Below are 20987 nucleotides of genomic sequence, written 5' to 3' on the forward strand. Positions count from 1 at the left end.
AAAAAAAAAGTGAAAATGGCATTCTATTGGCCCATGTGTAGTACCAAATGCAAATTACATGAAGGACAACCTCCACCTAGAACAGGCCTACAACATAACTAATAATGACCTGACAGCAGAAATCACAAACCTCAAAACATGAAGCTCCTTTGCAATGGATTGAGAATTGGTTGACAGACCAGAAACAGAGTGGGAAAATAAATGCATCTTCTTCTGGATGGCAGACTGTGACTAGTAGTGTACCGTGGGGATCAGAGCTTGGGCCCCAGCTATTCACGATGTATGTATAAATGACTTGGATGAGGAAACCAAATGCAATATTTCCAAGTTTGCTGACGACACAAAACTGGGTGGGGTTGAGAGTTGAGGATGCAAGGAAGCTTCAGGGCAATTTAGACAAGTTGTGTGTGTGGACAAACACATGGCAGATGCAGTATAACGTGGATAAATGTGAAATTATACACTTCGGTGAGAAAAACAGAAAGGCAGAGTATTATTTAAATGATGATACATTGGGAAATGTGGATGTACAAAGGGATCGGGGTGTCCTTGTACACCAGTCAATGAAAGTAAATAGGCAGGTGCAGTAAACAATTAGGAAGGCAAATGGTATGTTGGCCTGCATTGCAAGAGGATTTTTGAGTTCAGAAGCAGGGATGTCTTACCGCAGTTTTCCAAGGCCTTGGTGAGACCACACCTGGAGTACTGTGTGCAGTTTTGCTCTCCCTACCTAAGAAAGGATATACTTGCCATAGAGGGAGTGCAGCAAAGGTTCACTAGGCAGATACTGGGGGATGGCAGGACCGTTGTATGAGGAGAGATTAGTGAATACATGTCCAGTCGAACCAGAGTTTAGAAGAATGAAGGGGATCTGATTGAAACATATAAAATTCTAACAGGGCTTGACAGATTGGATTCAGGGAGGATGTTTCCCCTGGTCAGGGAGTCTAGAACCAAGGGCCACAGTCTCAGGATATGGCTCAGACCACTTAGGACTGAGATGAGGAAAAATTTCTTCACTCAGAAGGTGGTCAACCTGGGGAATTCTCTACCACAGAAGGCTGTGGAGGCTGGGTCAGAGTATATTCAAGAAAGAAATTGATAATTTTTTGGATATTAGGGGCATCAGGGGATATGGAGAGAAAGCGGGAATATGGCATTGAGATAGGGGATCAGCCATGATCACATTGAATGGCAGAGCAGGCTCGAAGGGTCAAATGGTCTACTCCTAGTTTCTAAGACTCCTCAAAGGCTGTCCACCATCTACAAGATACAAGCAAAAAAAAACTATTTGTTGGATCTTTAAGCTTGCTTTCATGGATTGCTTGTTCACAATTTAAAAAATATACAGTTTTCTATTTACATACTAACTGCACACAAACCCAAATGATCAGTATTTGAATCATAAATATTAGTTTACTCTCCACTGCTATTACAGCAAATACTGGAATTGCATTCTAAACATTTACTACAGTACAATAGATTACGTAAATGTGTTCCTTTGCTGATTATTTCAAAATTGTGGTTCATCCCACTTGGCTGACTAGATTCAAATGTTTAGTATGTGTGTGTAAATAATATAATATTTACTGACTTCACAGGGTCCAGTGTTTTGTCAACTAATGAATATTTTGGTCACAAATTTGCCAACCATTGTACAGTTGGTTTAGTTCTGAAATTGGTGGTTAATCTATACAAGCAACCAAGTTTGATGGTGAAACATCACCCTGTTGAACAGTTCCCATAATTATCACAATTTGTGTCAACAAATCTCAGATTTAGTTTAGAAAACGAATATCCAACTCTATACCACTGTAGTTGGTTAAAAGCCTTTTTAACCATTCCTGCTGAATGTCCTGGACAAATGTTTGTGATTCATGTACTAAGGGATCCAGGTCCCTCTGTACCTCAGGGTTCTGCAATCTCTGTCACTTGGGAACCAAGTTATTCAAAATAACTGCTCTTTATAACAAACCAACCCATTTTCCACCATTGCATAGCTAAAACAACATATCTAAAGCAATAAATCTGTTGCTATTCTACAATTTCATGATAATTGGAACAATGTAGACCATATTGTAAATACATGCTGTATCATTAGTAAAACATTAATATTTACACTAATCAGTCAGGACTAACAGCTGTAAATACTCAGAATATGCAGTACTGTAATCCAATTACAAAAATAATTTCCTGGTAGGAGATGCTTGAGATCCAGTTTAAAACACATTGATAGATCAGCTTCTTTAAAAAAAAAGGCTCACTATTCACAAAATTCTGGGAGTAGTCATTTAAATATGCAGAAAATTTGAATTTAAAAAATCACACCAATTTGAGGTCACCAACAAACATGCAACTGCATTTATGCAGTTAATTCAGTTCTTAAACACATATTAATGTTTATTCTTTCAATAATTGTTCTCAGTTTCATTATCCCACCCAATAATTCCTGGTAATGCCTTACAGGAGCTAACAAAATGCTCAAAGTGAGGACAAAAAGGCCTATTAAAAATGATGAATAGGAATTGTAGATTTTTCTCAATTTTCCAACAGCTCAGAGAGGGTAATTGTGCAAGCCTTTTCAGCTTTGGTAGACTAAAAACTGACCAAATATCAGGTATGTATGTAACAGAGAGGGAGTAATTATAACCACACCACCCCATAAAAACACAGTTGAATTAGGACAGGTGTGAAGTAAAAACATGAAAAGTTCCAAACAGGCACTCGACCTGCCCAGGTCTGGTTTTAACAAAGGCAGGCAAACAATCTGTTCTCAAGAAGCAGGTCATTTGTTGAAATCTTTTAAGGGAGGCTGTGTGTTTTCACTTCAACAAGGTAACAGAACTGTCCCGGCAGACCGATCGTGTCAGCCTGTTCCTGCCCCACGGAACTCATTTCTTGCTATCTTGACTCCATTCTCTCTCCCCTTGTCCAGTCCCTTCCCACCTACATCCGTGATTCCTCTGACACTCTACATCATATCAACAATTTCCAGTTCCCGGGCCCCAACCGCCTCCTCTTCACCATGGACGTCCAATCCCTCTACACCTCCATCCCCCACCGGGATGGTCTGACGGCTCTCCGCTTCTTCCTCAAACAGAGGCCCGAACAATCCCCACCCACCACTACTCTCTGTCTGGCTGGACTTGTTCTCACACTGAACAATTTCTCCTTAAACTCCTCTCACTTCCTCCAAATAAAAGGTGTGGCTATGGGTACCCGCATGGGCCCCAGCTATGCCTGTCTCTTTATGGGGTATGTGGAACATTCCTTGTTCCAGTCCTACTCCGGCCCCCTCCCACAACTCTTTCTCCGGTACATCGATGATTACTTCGGTGCTGCTTCATGCTCTCGTCTGGACCTGGAAAAATGTATTAATTTTGCTTCCAATTTCCACCCCTCCATCATTTTCACATGGTCCATCTCTGACACTTCCCTTCCCTTCCTTGACCTCTGTCTCAATTTCTGGTGATAGACTGTCCACCAATATCCATTACAAGCCTACCGACTCCCACAGCTACCTTGACTACAGCTCCTCACATCCCGCTTCCTGTAAGGACCCCATCCCATTCTCTCAATTCCTTCGCCTCCGTCGCATCTGTTCTGATGATGCCACTTTCAAAAACAGTTCCTCTGACATGTCCTCCTTCTTCCTTAACCGAGGTTTTCCACCCACGGTGGTTGACAGGGCCCTTAACCGTGTCCAGCCCATCTCCCGCGCATCCGCCCTCACACCTTCCTCTCCCTCCCAGAACCATGATAGGGTCCCCCTTGTCCTCACTTATCACCCCACCAGCCTCCGCATTCAAAGGATCATCCTCCGCCATTTCCACCAACTCCAGCATGATGCCACCACCAAACATATCTTCCCTTCGCCCCCCTGGCGGCATTCCGCAGGGATCGTTCCCTCCGGGACACCCTGGTCCAATCCTCCATCACCCCCTACAACTCAGCCCCCTCCCACGGCACCTTCCCATGCAACCGCAGAAGGTGCAACACCTGCCCCTTTACTTCCCCTCTCCTCACCGTCCAAGGGCCCAAACACTCCTTTCAAGTGAAGCAGCATTTCACTTGCACCCCTCAATTTAGTCTACTGCACTCGTTACTCCCAATGCGGTTTCCTCTACATTGGAGAGACCAAACGCAGACTGGGTGACCGCTCTGCAGAACACCTTCGGTCTGTCCGCAAGCATTACCCAGACCTCCCTGTCGCTTGCCATTTCAACACTCCACCCTGCTCTCATGCCCACATGTCCGTCCTTGGCTTGCTGCATTGTTCCAGTGAAGCTCAACGCAAACTGGAGGAACAGCACCTCATCTTCCGACTAGGCACTTTACAGCCTTCCAGACTGAATATCGAGTTCAACAATTTTAGATCATGAGCTCTCTCCTCTTTCCGATTTCCCCTTTTTTTCCCCAATAATTTATATAGATTTTTCTTTTCCCACCTACTTCCATTATTTTTAAATGTATTTCCATCCATTGTTTTATCTCTACCTTTTAGCCTTTTTTGATTCCTTCATCCCACCCCACCTCCACTAGGGCTATCTGTACCTTGCTTGTCCTGCTTTCTACCCTTAATTAGCGCATTCCTCAAATAATATCACCACCTTCAACACCTCTTTGTCCTTTTGTCTGTGACATCTTTTGGTTATCTCCACCTATCACTGGCCCTCTATCCAGCTCTACTTGTCCCACCCCCCCCTTAAACTAGCTTATATTTCACCTCTCTTCTATTTTTACTTAGTTCTGTTGAATGGTCATTCGGACTCGAAACGTTAACTGTGCTCCTCTCCGCAGATGCTGCCAGACCTGCCGAGATTTTCCAGGTATTGTTGTTTTTGTTTTGCATTATTATACTGCTGGTTAGAATCACGCTCTTTCCCCATGTTACTGAAAATTTTTCTCCTTCCATACTTGGAGGCTAGTATTGAATTTGTATTCACCACCTAATCAGGCAGTGCATTTCAAATCCTAACCACTTGTTGCATAAAAAAAGCTTTCCCCAAGATGACACTGGTTCTTTTGCCAATCACCTTATATCTGTGCCCTTTGTTACTGGCTGTTCAGCCAGTGGAAACAATTTCACTTCATTTACTCTATCTAAACCATGACTTTAAATACCCATAAGGTTTCACTTCCATGTTTATGCCATCTGCAAATTTCAAAATTGTGCCCTTAATTCCTAAGTCCAAGTCATTAATGTATATCAAAAATAGTACTAAACTTTTTAAACTGTGACCATTTACTGCACTCATTGTGCACCTCCTGTGAAAATTCCCTAGTGGAAGACTACCTCTTGTATAATACCTTTTGTATCCCTTAGCCAAATGGATCTTTTATCATTTTCATTATCATCCTACTGAATTGTCTTCTCTCTTCAGACACGGAGTATTTGAATATTAATAGCAGTTTCTGTTGCATAACTGATCACTAGGTTTCCTGTTTGATCTGAGAGTGTAGAAAAGCAGCCTTAGAGGAGTACTGTAGTATAGCAAAGCATTTTTACTGTTTAAGAAATCCATTTTTAAAAATCTCAAGTAAGTTTCTGTCAACAGTTTAAAAAACAAACTAATAATTAAGTAATTTAATACTAAGGCCGGGGTTTTCAGTGCCTGCTGGAGTGGGCAATATGGCAAGGCAGCCAAAAATTGGTTTCACAATGTCGTGAAGCCAGTTTGCGGTCATCCACTCCGCCCGCCAATGGCGGGCCACATTTCCCACCATCGGACGTCCAGAACTTCACTGTAATACATCAGCATATCATTATAAAGCCAGCCTGCCGGAATCAACCCCCCCAACCCCGCTGGGTTGTCCATCCTCACGCCATGTTTCACAATAGCATATAAAAGGCGTGCACTTGGCGGGCAGCACTTTGAGGGGAACTCAGAGGTGAGTACACAGTAACGTTGCAATACCCGGGTCACTTGTTGACTTCAAGGTTGAGGCGTGTTTGGCCGGGGTGGGGGGGGGGGCACGGCAAGGGCTGCCCTGCGGTTGAGGTGACTTGGGGGCGGGGCAAGGGCTGCTCTGCAGTTGAAGGTAGTGCACAAGCACACGTGGGGTATGGGGTGGGAAGTGGGTGAGGGAAGTAGCCACGCATTAGGGAAATCTTATATAAAGTGACCATTCCTCTGCAGCTGAGACAGTTCCGGCGCAGCCACATTGATATGGGTCGTGTCAGCTTCTCTGCCCACTCAAGCAACGCAGAGGCATCAAAGTGCCACCAAATGCTCTACAGCTTTACACCCCTCGTGCACAGACTGCAAAGTAATAAGCGTTTCAGTGGACTGCAAAAAAGATGGATGACTGGGCATGTTGTACAATCTCCTTGCTAAAGCTGGCCATGGAGCAGTCACTGGTGAAGGCGTTCACAGCCCCTTGCAATGTTGTCATCCTGGTTCGGACCAGTCTCCCCGTCCATGGTTCAAACTAACAGTGCAGCCTTGCAGCGCGGGTTAGGAGAATGCCTGTGCCTGAGCTGAGAGCACAGCATGCAGTCCAATGGGCAAAGCTGCCACAAATCAGTCGGGTGGAGTGGGGCAGAGGTGGGTGGTTTCAGCCAGCCATGCAGCGCACTAATCTCTGGCCATCCAAGTGGTGGCCAGCACTCTCCAGGATGCATTAAGGGGCCTTCAGACTTAACCAATACAGGTTCTTCGTATACCCATGCTAACTCATGCATCTCTCTTTCATCCTGCAGGAGTACAATATCAGGATCATGGATCCTGGTGATCTAGCTGTATGCCTTGCGGCTTAGAGAGCAAAGACGACAGAAAAGAGAGCGACTGAGACGTTTGGCTGTGCAGAGGGAGGAATAGCACCCTGTGGAAGAAGGGGCGGCTGGGGCTCCTGCACTGCTGTCAAGCCAAAAAATGACCACACAAATCAGCAATGTGGTACATAAGTTTCAGTTCTGGTGCAATGCCAGGTATGTAGGCCATATGTCCCAATGACTGGTGGATTATATCAAACAGCACATCCCTTTGGCTATTCGCAACATACAGGTACTGACTGTACTCAACCAGCCCATGCTTTCAAAACTCAACACAGGGTTCAACGTTAGATGTGATTCTGTGATTATTCAATAAGTGCTGTCCGATCACAAGAATTACACCAAAAACCAATTTAAGATTATCAGACAGACTTGCAATGTGGCTCACTTATGCTTGCTAGAAGCTACATATATTCATATGCAGGGCCCTGTCCTCTGCAAGCAGCAAGAACGTGTCCAGGCATTATACTTTTTTTCAGTTAAAAAGCATGGGGAACAACTGTTCCCTGGTGTATTCCTCATAGCAACACCTTAACCTGAGTTGACTTGCCTTTTCCAAACAAGTAAAAGCTTAGGGGATAACTGTTCCCAGGTGCATTTTCCATGTCAACGCCTCAACCAGAGTCCACTTGCCAACTAAAGAGTACCCTTTTTTCATGCAGGATAAGTTGTTTCCTTTGAAATTTGGTATTGTTGCATCTGTCCCAATGAGTGCAAGACAAAAAACTTCCACAGCATCTCTTTTTTGCAGCAATACTTAATTATAATGCTTTTCCAGTAATGCAAGCCATTTTCAAAATCTAAATTTTGTGATAGGATTTACAAAATCATCTTCAGTCAACTATTTGGGTTTATTTACTTAAATGGCTAATAGTAATTACATTCAAGATGTTGGCCCAGAGAATTTCCCTTCATAATTATTTCGCTCTCATCTTTTGGGACTTGCTAATACAAGTTTCAACCTGCTGAGCAAAATTACAGCATTTTTACATCAAGCATTCTCATCATCTCTATGGATATGAACCACTTCATTAGTTAATGCCAAATTACTCCTTTCAGGATTTTACATTCTGAATAGTGCAACATTGAGTTCCACAAAGTATTAACTGATCCATTAAAATAGAATAGGGAATGGGTTGAAAAATAGTTTATTACTGTGTATTGCTTTAATAATTTCAAAAATTGCACTATTATTTTCAAATCCAGCTATTGTGAAATCTATCAAGTCTAAAGTCATAGTCCTCTGAAATTATTTATCCAAGAACATGTTTTAGATGAAATGACGAAATTAAAATAAGTTATCATCTCCGGGATAAAGGATGCACACCTGCAGAATTTGAACATTATGTGATGGAGAGTGATAAGTAAATGTTGGAGCTGTGACTCAGGATATACCATATAAAGAATGGATCAGATTTGTTAATTAACCATCCATATACAATTGGACACAAGATACTACTCTAGTATAATGAACTCAAGCTCATATTTAATAATATTGCAAATTTATACTTGCATTAATGTAGCTCCTTATTCCATCCCAAAGTCAGATCCAAAGAATTATTTTGAACTGCAACCTTTGTGGCTATATAGGGAAAGTTGGCAGCAAATTTGGTTACATAAAGACCACACAGAAACAAATGCAATGAAAGGTCAATTAATATCAGTTTTTGGTATAAATACAAAATACTTGGGATACTAGAAATCAGAAATAATAACAGAAAATACTCAACAGGTCAAACAGTATCTGCGGGAAGACAAAAAGCTAACGGACTGAATTTTAACTAAATAAAACAGACAGCTAATGTGTCAGAAATCTGTTTCCAGACCCAAACTTGCCTTCAACTCACCCATTTCCAGCTTTAGCAGAAGCCAGAAGTTGGGCAGACAACTAACCTGATCTAAAGAGGTGGATTGCAGCTTTAAGTATGATAATGAGTATGCAAGCTCCATTAGCATGCAGCTTTTGAAAGTTAACAGCTGCTGGCTGGGTTTCCTACGCCTTAGGGAACTTGGGAGCTTCCTTAAGGTGAGGAAAGTAGATTCAGGAGGCAAGTGCCTTCACACTTACTTCCTGGATTCAATGCCTGCTTGAGGAAACTCCGTGATCAGCTACAGCCCCTACCACCGTCACCCCCAACCCTTTCATCCAACCCCTCCCAAACCTTCCCCTTCAGGAAGCCTCCAATCACTCTGCCCCAACCACAACCCCTCACCTCAGTCTCCGATGTCCCTCCATCGTAGCTTGCTGTGGCCCATCTTCTCTCGCCTCCACTCCCCACGGGAATCAAAACCCCTGCAACCAATGTGAACAATCCCCTACATTCTTTTCTGGCTGCCATAGTCAGGGACTGGTTCCCTACCCAACTGGAGGCCCAACTGTCCATCGATCCCTGACCTCACTAACACGCTATGGAAAATGGGTTCCAGAGCTTTTATTGTTAGAACAGATGTGACATGATGGAGAAACCAGGAGAATGGAAGAGAGTCCTTACATGAGGCAGGGTGGGCAGTGGCGTAATCAAGGTGGGTAGAGAACTACTACTCCTACTGCTCTTATGTTACAAACAGGCTGAAAAAAAAAATGCCTCTACCAGGTATTTCTGTATCTTGGAAAGGAAGTAGAAGCAGGCTATGCAGGGTTGGGGCTATGAGGTTGGAAGCCAAGTGGTGGGGGTGGATAAAATAAGATTTCCAGAGGAGATTGGGTGGGATGGTCTGGGAAGTGATGGATTGGTGTTCAGTGGAGTTGTGATTCAGGAGAGATAGGTGGTGTCAAAGAGAGTTGGTTTTCAGTCTCCACAAGATAGCAGAGGATGATCCTTTGAATGCGAAAGCTGGTGGGGTGAAAAAGTGAGGACAAGGGGGACCCTATCATGGTTCTGGGAGGGACAGGAAGGTGTGAGGGCAGAGGCGCAGGAGATGGGACTGTTTCCTCCAATTTGGTCTACTGCATTTGCTGCTCCCAATGTGGTCTCCTCTACATTGGAGACACCAAACGCAGACTGGGTGACCGCTTTGCAGAACACCTTCGGTCTATCCGCAAGCAGGACCCAAACATTCCTGTTGCTTGCCATTTCAACACTCCATCCTGCTCTCATGCCCGTCCTTGGCCTGCTGCAATGTTCCAGTGAAGCTCAACACACTCATCTTCCGATTAGGCACTTTACAGCCTTCTGGGCTTAACATTGAATTCAACAACTTCAGACCATGAACATGTTCCTCCATCTTCACCCCCTTTTTGATCCCCTTTTTTCAAATGTTCATTTTTATTTTTTCCACTTATTTTTTTTTATTTTCATTTTATTCATTGTTTTATCCCTTTTGTCCTATTTTCGATCTTTTTTCCCACCACTGTTCCCTCCCCCAACTGTCACTTGTTCATGTTGTTCTTTCCAGAGTGCTCACTCTTGTTCCAGCTATTATCACATTCTGCTTTCTATCCTTAATGTCACCATCAGCACCTCTTTTAGCCAGTACTGCCACCATTAACACCCCTTTGACATTTTAGTTATGATATCTTTGGCAATCTCTCCTTCGCCTCCACCTATCGCTGGCCTTCTGTCCAGCTTCACCTGCTCCACCCACCCTTAAACAGTATAAATTTCACCACATTTTTACTTCTCTTTAAGCTCTGAAGAAGTCATACGGACTCGAAACATTAACTGTCTTTCTCTCCACAGATGCTGTCAGACCTGATTTTTTTCCAGCATTTTTGTTTTTGTCGCCAAATCATGTGCCTGACTAGAGTTTGAAACAAACATTTGTGATGTACATATTTGTTTATTTAAGGTTTCGTATTTTTTATAATTTGGCATTAACGGAGGAATCCATTGCTTTGAGAATACTATAGGATGAGCTAGAAACAGAATGAAGGACAACGTTCTCTGGGGGAAATAGCCTTTTCTCAAGCCTGACTTTTCTTATGTTCATCACATATCAAAGTGTGATTAACGTGATGAGGTACATTAAGCAAAACAAAAGGGCAGCTTCCTTGCCTGAAACTACCAATTACTTCCTGACAAATGCACCAATTCTTGATTAGCAACTGAAATCCATAAAATACTTACTACTATATTCGAGCGAACTATGGTCTCCTGCATCACAGCACCAGGCAATTAACAGTGAATACAAAATGTTTCTGCAATAACATTCTCGCATGAAGGTTTATAACATGTTGTGCCTTATAATATACAGGCCTCTGTTTAAACTTTGCATGAAGAATATACCGGCAGAAACAATGTTATCTGGTTTTCCGAAGGAACAAAAAAAATTCCAGGAGGCCAGTTACTGAAGTTGCTGGAATTGTGTAGAACTGAGAATTCCTTCTCTCATTTGAGAGAAAGAAGTTGGAACAATTTGGTTTAATAATTTTACTGTATAGTCAAGCCCCTGTGCACAAAATCATAAATCAAATTGAACAACAACTGTTGCTATGTGCAACAAAGCTCAAGTTCTAAATTCAATTTGAACAATTCAGCTAAAATAGGAAAGAGATTTGAGTTTGGATGCCTTAGGACTTCTATTAGAGACCCTTTAGGTAATCAAAAATACCATAATCCAGTAATTGCAATAGTACAAACTCAGTATTCTTCAAAAAAAAAGACAAAGATGAATCCTAGATGTAGAGTACTTTTGTCATGCCCTATTTTAAAAGGGGTGCCACCTAGCTCAGCTGGCTAGCTTGTGGTTCAGAATAACACCAACAGTGGAGGTTTGATTCCTGTTCTGGCTGAGGTAGACTTGGGGTCTCTCTCCACACACTGCCTGACAGTGGAAGGCAATGGTAAACCATCACTGACAAAAACTGCCAAGAAAATGGTTCAGGATGAAGCTTCAGCAGACAATCAGCCAAGGACAGAGCACACATTTTACAGCAGTGCAGATCGATTTGGACAGAAAGCTTGTTGGATGGTTTGCAGTAAATTGATGTGCTTTGTTTCTTTGCTAGGACCATTTTTGCCTTGAGATACATTCGTGACCACACATAATAAGCATCAATCTGCTAACTGGCAGTCAGGCTCTATTATACCATCTCAGAACAGAAAATCCGGATTTCTTAATTTACGCTCAATTTAATCCGTTAAAATCAGCTCATTTGTATCCTTAATCTCAGATATGGACACAGCACATGGCTAGTGTTCTCACGTGTATCATATCATCATCATGCAGATCCTCACTAAGGAAAACTGACCTAGATGTGGTGCTCTATTTGATCTGAAGTTGTTCTACCAATGCCATCTTCTCAATCAAAGGCTGCCTATATTTCTGTCAGTCTGTTTCCACACATACATCAACCCATCTGCTGCTAACACCCTCATCCTTGCCTTTGCCATCACCAGATTCAACAATTCCCATTTTTTCCTGGTTAGTTTTGTCTCCGTGTTTCATAGACTTCAAAATATTCAAAGCTTACCCATCACCTATATGTGCACTGACTAATAATGATCCCCAGACGCCAACATCTCTAATTTCAAATCTTATCCTTGTGTTTAAATCCCTTCATTGCCTCAACCTGATCCCTCCATCTCTAACTCCCCTCTCTTTACAACCTGCCAGAATTGCATTATTTGATTCTGCCCCACCTTCTCCTTTTGCTCTACCAAAAGCAGCTGTGCCCACAAACACTAGGCCTCATGTTCTGGAATTCTCTACCAAAACTCCTTCACTTCCTTGTTGCTCTTTTTCCTTTAAGAGGGCCCCCGAAACTTACTTCTTTGACTAGTCTTTTGATCATCCCATCTCATTGTTTTCTTTAACTGGGTGTCCACTTGTTTTGATTCTACCTCTGAAGTACCAAGATATTTTTCTACATTAAAGACACTCTATTAATGCAAGTTGTTGTTACTGTGCATGACAATGCCAATCTGTGAGCCAAACTTGGGCTTGCTTGCGAAGTCATTATTTACATTTGCTACTCTGTGGTTGAGTTTCCAGTTAAAAAAGATCTTAGTAGAAGATTAGCACAAATTCTCCTCGCCAAGAGGAGAATATATTAATATACTTCCTCAGCACTATAAACAGCAAATTAATTTTTGTCAAGGATTTATTTTTCTTAATGCAGTGGTAATCCAGTCTCTTGATAAATATAACACAATCAAGTTAATATAATGTGGCATACCATTTGAGATTTTTACCATTAAAGCTGTTAGATACAGATTACTTTTGAGGCAATGGAAAGTCAATAATCATACTTAGAGGTGTTTGCACCTTTAAATGCAAGAATGGTTTTCAATCAAAGCATCCAAGTGGAAGCTTAGCAAAGCTGTGCTACTCGAACAAATTCCTCCACCATAATATCAAAGCCACTTAGTTTTCACAGGAATAAATGGTTGGCAAACACTGAATTCAATCCCCAGAATATCAGTGAAATACCATGCAATAAAAAAAATCTTGATTTATTCATTCACAATAAACTCCATGACCTTTATAATGCTTTGGGCATTACAAGGCATAACACCAGTTATGAAACCAGGTATGTTCCAACTTATCATGATAACATAGTCTATATAAAAAGTCTTGTGAATAACACGTTCTACAAATATGGGTGTAATGTAAAATATTTTGACTTTTTTTTGTTAGTGTTACGACTACGTGAGGAGGGGTACAAATGACTCCCCTATCATATCACTCCAGGTCTGACCATAGCAGGTTCCTTTGGGAATTTAGAAGGATGGAGGAATTTTACTCAATGTCTGTGTTTAACTATTTACATACTGATTGCAACGGAACGAGTCCGACAGGCTTTCTTGAGGTTTAAAACAAAAAGGGGTTAGTTTTTAGGAGATAAAAATCCACCCAGGTAAGGATAGCAAAATATTTAAAAAGGTAAACCTGTGCTTCTCAAACTTTCACGATCCACATTCACATACATGGACATGTTGAAGTTACAAGTTTAGACAGTTACTTTCTTTGCCAAATTAAACTTCAACGCTGAAAAATAAAAATGTGAGAGTTCACTGTATGAGTCCTTGCCTGGGCAGAATTTTTTCTCCAAGTTCCTTTAGATTCCAGGAGTTCAGTTGAAGCCCATGTAACTGCAATTGCCGGAGACAATTTCTTTTTAGTCTGTACCTGACGTTCCTCTTGATGGAAAAATCACCATTTCAGTGCTGGATTTTTAAAACGTAAAAGATAGGGTCTTAACATTGGGAGAGAAGAAAGCTCCTTCTGCTCCATTGGCAGCTTTTTCAGACTACACACACTGCTTGTGTCTTTAGCAGCTAGTGTTAAAAAGATTTCAAAATGGCTACTTCAGTCATATGACCTCTCTCTTCCTCCATAATGATTTCAGAAGGGGTTTGTTTATCTGATGTCTGAACCAATGGTTGCTTTTGCTTCATGGCCAGGGGATAAGTAGATTCTGTAATATCCCAGCCATTAACCCAATGCATGAGTCATTATCCATCTTGATGACATAGGTAGACATATCTCCATATAACCACCGTTCTAGCAGACTCTGTTTCTACTGGAGAGGTAGTCTTATAGAAATGCAAATACCATGTCCAGTACATTTCAGTAAATCCCATTGAACTGGTAAATCCCATTGACATCCTCAGGCATAAAATTTCAGAGAAAGATGTTGTGGCACGTCTGAATTGCAATTAATTCAGAGTGGAACTTTCCAAAAGCTGGTCAACTTGCAATACCAATGTCAGGTGACTCATGGCAGCCATCTTTAACCAGTGTCTTTTCTCATCTTTCAAAAGTCCTTTTAAACAGTATGTGTTTGTATATGTCAATATATGTTTGGTCAGCCAGTGAAATTGCAGATTAATATCACTCATGCACAAGTCACATCACCATGGTGACAGGCTCACCCCAAACTTCGCCAAGACCAGTATACTGTTTTTTTTATTGTTTTAATTTGATTTTTTTTGTAAAATATTGCCTAATTACCTTTAGGGTTCAGGGATGACCTCCTTCACAAAATTTAAGAGAACAATTTATGACATTTACAATGACCAGGTGAAGTAGTGGACTTGTAGAACCAAACATCCTCATTTCAGTCTTTCATCCAGTTGTTGAACCTTGGCTTACAGCAGAGTACTGTGTTGTAAATGTTTCAACTTTCAAGTTACAGGTCTCCGCTGTCATTTATCTACAAGACAGCTCAAGGTAAGAACTCAGAGCAATGAAAAAAAGAATAAATGAAACCCAGTCCATGGTCAATGCAGTCATTTATCTTCAAATGCGATAAGCACACACCATTTGAATGCACAACTGTAGAAATGAAACTGTACATCATTCAGCCTAGCAGCAAGGATCAGGCTCAGTAGACTCCTGATACCATACATTTGTTTGGTTAACACGGTAGTTTCTCTCATTAAACACTGCCATAAGAGGATGAAATGAAAATGTACTAGTCTCCTGAACCAGTTATTACATTTTGCATAATCCAGCATTATCACTGGGAACATTGTTACTTCAGTTTAATTTGATATTTGCTGGAGAATACAGATTACAATTAAGAATTTGATGTCCTTCCAGAACATCAACCCAACATTCCTCATTATCGTTTTTAAACATTTACCTAGATAACACCTCAGTTTAATATCTCAGGCAGATAGCACCTGGAACAATGCAGCACTTTTAGTTCTGGAATGACAGTCTAGGTTTTGCACTTAAGTCCTGCTGTGGGACCACAATTATCCTGACTTGGAGCCGAGAACGCTCTCAACTGAGTCAAGCAGATATCTGGTTAAAAACAGGATTGTTTAAAATCAACAATTAATTCACAAATTAAAAAACCTCATTCAATAACCGAGAAGCACAGTTAAATTGCTCACACAAATTTAGAAAAACAGTGGGTTATTCAGGAGCTTTTTAAGCATAGTTATAGACGTGATGACCCTTGTGCTTTGAGCAAAAAAGCCTGTATTTTCTTTTGGGAATGTCCCTCTAATTCCAAAGTGAAACTGGAGCGTATTCTGAAAGAGGAGTAATGAGACTTCCTAGCAAACATTTTAGCTCCAAGAAATGCCCATGTGATCAGAGGTTGCCATGGGAATGAAAATATAAAAGCAAAGGATAAATAGGCAGCTAATTGAGAGATTGAATTACAGCTGGCCTCAGAACCTGCAGTTGCAGAACATATAAATCTTGGTGTATGTTCAGTTCTGCAGCTGGGGCCCCCCCAAGGGAGGGCAGGTGGTGGGGGGAACCAGAGAAGGCACATTTACAAGGAGCTGTGTGTAATGCAGCTAAAAAGGACAGAAAGCTGAAGACAGGGAGAGCAGGGATTGTGAATGGGACAAGTCTCCTGCTGCTGCTTTAGTTCTGGCAGACCCAACCAGACCATTTAAAGGGTGGGATAAAAGGAGTCTCTGGGGAATATGTGCCATCAAGACTGTTGTGAACGTACTTAAGGAGGTTCTGCAGGAGTGTGCTGTTTGGGTTTTGACCATATCCGGGAACTTCTGATGGAATGTGGCTGCCAGTGAAAGTGACTCAAGGGGCAAAAAAAATTGAGTGGGAAGTGAGAGATCCCACGTACTGGAAGTCAAGTTGGAAAGATTGAGATTGCACATGGTGCCACATTTGTGCTGGAAGTGATGGGAGTGCTTGTAATGATAAGGCGTAACTTTGTTGTATCAACTATTTAAAGTGAAATTTACCTTTTTAATTAAAATCTCATTTATTGTTTCTGTTTGAATTATGTAGATTTTTGTTTGGTTGTTAAATTTTAAAATCTTGTCCATCGGTTTTCTTTCTGTTGGTGTTGTGGCACGGTGGGGGGGGCGGAAATCCTTACTTTTAAATAGTTATGATCTCTAGGGAGATCATAACATAGGGTGGTTTAAATGTTAGCATATTAATTGCACAAATTATATGCAGCCAATAAGGAAACACCATCAGCACTAGGCAGGTCTTGCTTATACGGACTCAAAACGTTAACTGTGTTCCTCTCCGCAGACGCTGCCAGACCTGCTGAGTTTTTCCAGGTATTTTTTATTTTTGTCTTGTTTCTACTGATTTGGAACCATGAAAAGCACATATGGTCAGAGGTTCAAAATGTGTGGGGGCAGATTGGAGGAAACTTTACTTCACATCCAAATAGGAATGTTTTAATCCATGAAAACGTACAAGGGTTTTTTTTGCAGCATTGACATTCCACATAATTCAACTCCCCTGAAAGTGGATTTTATTGAAGTCAAAATTAATAAAGGGATATCACTGAGTACCAGATTGTAATATTGCAGTGATGGATGCCATTTTTACAATTCCAAGAAATCTAGAGCTGTAGTCATAATTACAGCATAGGAAAAGGACAAATTTCTCTCCAGCTCTTTAATCGGAGCCAGCTACCTTTAATCCCATTTCCCAATATATTTTTACATGCTGAAAATTTTAGCTCCCTCTTAACCTCGATGTTTTTAATAGATTTCTCCATATTAAAAACATCAAGGGATACGGGGATAGTGCAGGAAAATGGAGTTGAAGTAGAAGATTAACCATGATCTCACTGAATGGCGGAGCAAGCTCAAAAGGCTGAATGGCCTTCTCCAGCTTCTATTTCTCATGTTCTTATGTTCTCTCGCCCCACTCACCCAAGTGAAATGGCATAATTTATCAAGACTTTTCTAATATAGTAACTGCAATCTTTCATTCCTTACATTATTCTAGCGAACGTTAACTGTCCCCTTTCCTTGGCCCTAATATCCTCCCAATGATAACAATTGATATTAATAATTGTTCAAGCATTCACATAGTATACTGTCTTTAGCCAGATGCTTTTGAAATGCTAAAAATAGTAAATCAATGCTCTATTAAATACTTTTGATAAGCTTTCTTTCCAAATATCCCCTAATAGGTTTGCTAAGTTGCACTCATAAGTGGCAATCACACATTTTGCTTTATAAATGGGAGCTATTTTGATGTATTATACTCAAGTTCACTCCATGGCAAAAAAACTCTTGCACTTAATACCAAAGAATACTTCTATAAGGAAGCCCTTGCTACTATGATCCAGTGTTACTTTATGTGCACCATATTTCATAATGTAGCAAGCCGGAAGTGATGTTAATTATATATTATACTGGATAGATCACAAGGTCACGAGTCCCCTCACAATGTCCTAGATTTCAGGAAGCTATAGAATTAAAAGTCTGTGAAACCATAGTTTAGGCTATGAGCTATGAAACAGTTTTATTAAAAAAGCAGTACCAATAATTGCACAATAGTTCATAGAGCTTTGCCTTAAAAACAAATGATGCAGTCCATCATCAAGATTAGACTTGAATCAGAGTTATAACACTATGCAAGTGAATTTTTGTCAGACCGACTGACTCTCTGGCCCCGATTAAAACAACCTCAGAACTGATGAACTTGAGCAAATAAGCTAACAAATATTTTCTATCCCCCTTGAAGCTCAACTAATACTAAAAGGAAATCTTTACAATTACATTAAACTTTTAATACATAGGAATATGCTTGATCAGTATGGTTGAGCACGATAACATGTAATGCAAGTGCCTGAGCCACAAAGGAAGCTCTGCCTTCTTAAATTTCCCATTTTCTTCTGCCCAATTCAAAGAAATTAAATATTCAGAAAGACCAGTTTATACTGTATACTATTTTGAGGATTATGCAACTCATCACACTTCAATGTGCATTCCAACTTTGAGGCTGAGCAATCACATAAAACTACTTCCAACAATTTAGAACAAATAATACTTTTCATGGAGCCCAAAATGCTAATTTCTTCAAAATAATTAATGCTCATATTTTCTAATTAAGGCAGCTGTGTCATCACTGCATAACAACCTGAAGACAATCCTTAACTGAAGTGATTATAGACAGTGTTCTGCAATTTTAGATTTACCTAATCACATTACCACTTCAGAAGTAAACGGTACCTCAGGGAACCCTGTAAAGAAATGCTAGTGAAACCCGCTGAAATACACACTCGCCACACAAACATTTTTGAATCAATGCCAACAAAATTAGTTGACACCGTTACAAATTGGAAATTCAAAAAGCTCCTCTACTACTTAATATTAATTTTCATTATCCAGTATACACTTTTTGTGAAGAAAAACTCATTGGCATTTTAAGAGCAGTACTTTACTACAGTTGTCATCGGTTCTTTATAATAGTGAATTGTTAAGTATGCAGAGTTCATTTACTCCAACATACAAAAGGCGCGTATTCCACATTATTCTTACAATGGAAAAATTCATTATACCAGCATTAAACAAAATTCAGTAGTATTTAATCAATATAATCCATCTTAAAACTTCCAAAGTGACCAGTGATTTTTGCAACAGAGATTAAACAACAATGAGCCTATTTTAACCTCAAAATAAAAGCACCCAGCAGCATCACAGCAAGCTGCAGAAAAGCTTGCTCCTGCAGCTAAAGGATGATGGTGCAAATAAAGATGGGGGGAGAAATGCATTTAGAAAGTGGAAACTCGATATCTTTTCAAGAATTGATGTTGCACTGCAATCAAAAAGAACTTCTAAAACACTTCTAAATGGCTCCCTAAATCCTACACAAACTGCTAAACTCAATTGTCATGATAACTTAGGAAGACTTTATTTTGTTGCATGCACCACGCATGACATGCATATCCTCCACTTATGTATGTTACACTCCTTTTTGGAGTGAAAAATGATACAATATTTGTCGATTTACAATAAAGTTTTGCAAAGCTAATTTACACCTGCTGTTAGTACTTGTTAAAAAACTGTTAAATATTTTACCAACATAGGAACAAAACATCACCCAGAGTGTAAAATAGCACAATGACTTACAAGGAGCCTCACATCTTCTGAGCAATCATCTGATAGACATCAATTTTCTGGATCAGAAACTCAATCAGGGAAGTTGAAAACTTATTTGTGGGGACAGGAATAAAGTATTCCTTTGAGCCCCACAAAGTAAGTCTGTCCACCACTTGCACCCCCCACCCCACCACAACCACTACTCCAGCAACATAGATGACAGCTAGCCTGGTAAACTCCAAGCTACCCAATCTTTACAGGCCATAAGCCAGCAGGCAGCTTTGGATGTCGGTTTTGGCTAGGCAGCTGGCCAACAAAATGTAAATGAGAAACAAAAACAAAAATTGCTGGAAAAACTCAGCAGGTCTGACAGCATCTGTGGGGAGGAAGACAGTTAACGTTTCCAGTCCGAAAATGTAAATGAGGCCCAGCTGTTAAAACTGACCCCGGCTTCCCTCCACTGTAGCTCTTGGGCGGGTGACCCATGCGTTGCACAGACTTCCCACCTAGGAGTTAAAATTTCCCCTCATTTATATTGCAAAAAAATATTGAATTGTTTCAAAGCAATTTCAATTCAATAGCATGTCTTCTCTCTTGATTCATGATAAGAGTTTGAACCTGTCGCCTGCAAGATACTGCTTTGAATGGTGATGGGCATCATAGAGTTTGGGCCTTATGACAATTCATTTTGTATAGGATTTAAAAGTAAAATTTTCAGGAAGGTCCCATTGTCTTTTCATTTCAACTCGAGTCTGCCAGGAATGGAGTAAGTGAATTCAAATGAAATGGTTTTGAAAATTACATTGTTAAAAGCAAATTTTGAAGAGTCAGATTATTTCCCATTTCTTGGCTATTATTCCTTAACTTTGCTATAACATTCAACAAATTTCCACAGATACAATAAATATACCTGTACCACAATCTGTAATCTCATGGTCGAGCATATCCCTCAGTCTACCATTATCAACAGGGCACCAATCTTGGTTCAATAAGGAGTATAGGAGAGCATGCCAGGAGCAGCACCAGGCATACTTAAAAATGAGCTGCCAACCTGGTGAGCCACAACACAGGACTGACTACATGCATGCTAAACAGAAGCAACATGCTATAGATAGTGTTGCAATCCTGCAAACAACGGATCAGATCAAAGCTCTGCAGTCCTGCCAAATTCAGTTGTGCATGATGGTGGACAATTAAACACTAAGCGGAGGCAGCAGCTCTAAATACATCCCCACCCTCAAACAGGCAGCATTTGACCAAATGTGGCATCGAGGAGCTGAGCAAAATTGAAATTAATGGGAATCAGAGGGAAACTCTCCACTGGTTGTAATCATACCTAGTACAAAAAGGAAGATGATCGTGGAGGCCAATCATCTCAGCCCCAGGTCATTGCTGCAGAAGTTCCTCAGGGTAGTGTAAAAAAAGTGAAACTATACCACATTGTTTCAGCTTGACCAGTTGATTCTATATTTTCATATTCCATATAA

At 40.7% G+C, this 20987-nt stretch overlaps 1 protein-coding gene across 7 annotated transcripts in view; it reads right to left on the bottom strand.

Annotated features, from left to right (window-relative positions):
• The window catches only part of glceb (glucuronic acid epimerase b), a 124974-nt gene that overhangs the window by 12703 nt on the left and 91284 nt on the right, over positions 1-20987 (bottom strand). The window lies entirely within an intron of this gene.

This window comes from Cetorhinus maximus, chromosome 26 (genome assembly GCF_964194155.1).
Source record: "Cetorhinus maximus chromosome 26, sCetMax3.hap1.1, whole genome shotgun sequence".
In the NCBI taxonomy this organism is placed as follows: domain Eukaryota; kingdom Metazoa; phylum Chordata; class Chondrichthyes; order Lamniformes; family Cetorhinidae; genus Cetorhinus; species Cetorhinus maximus.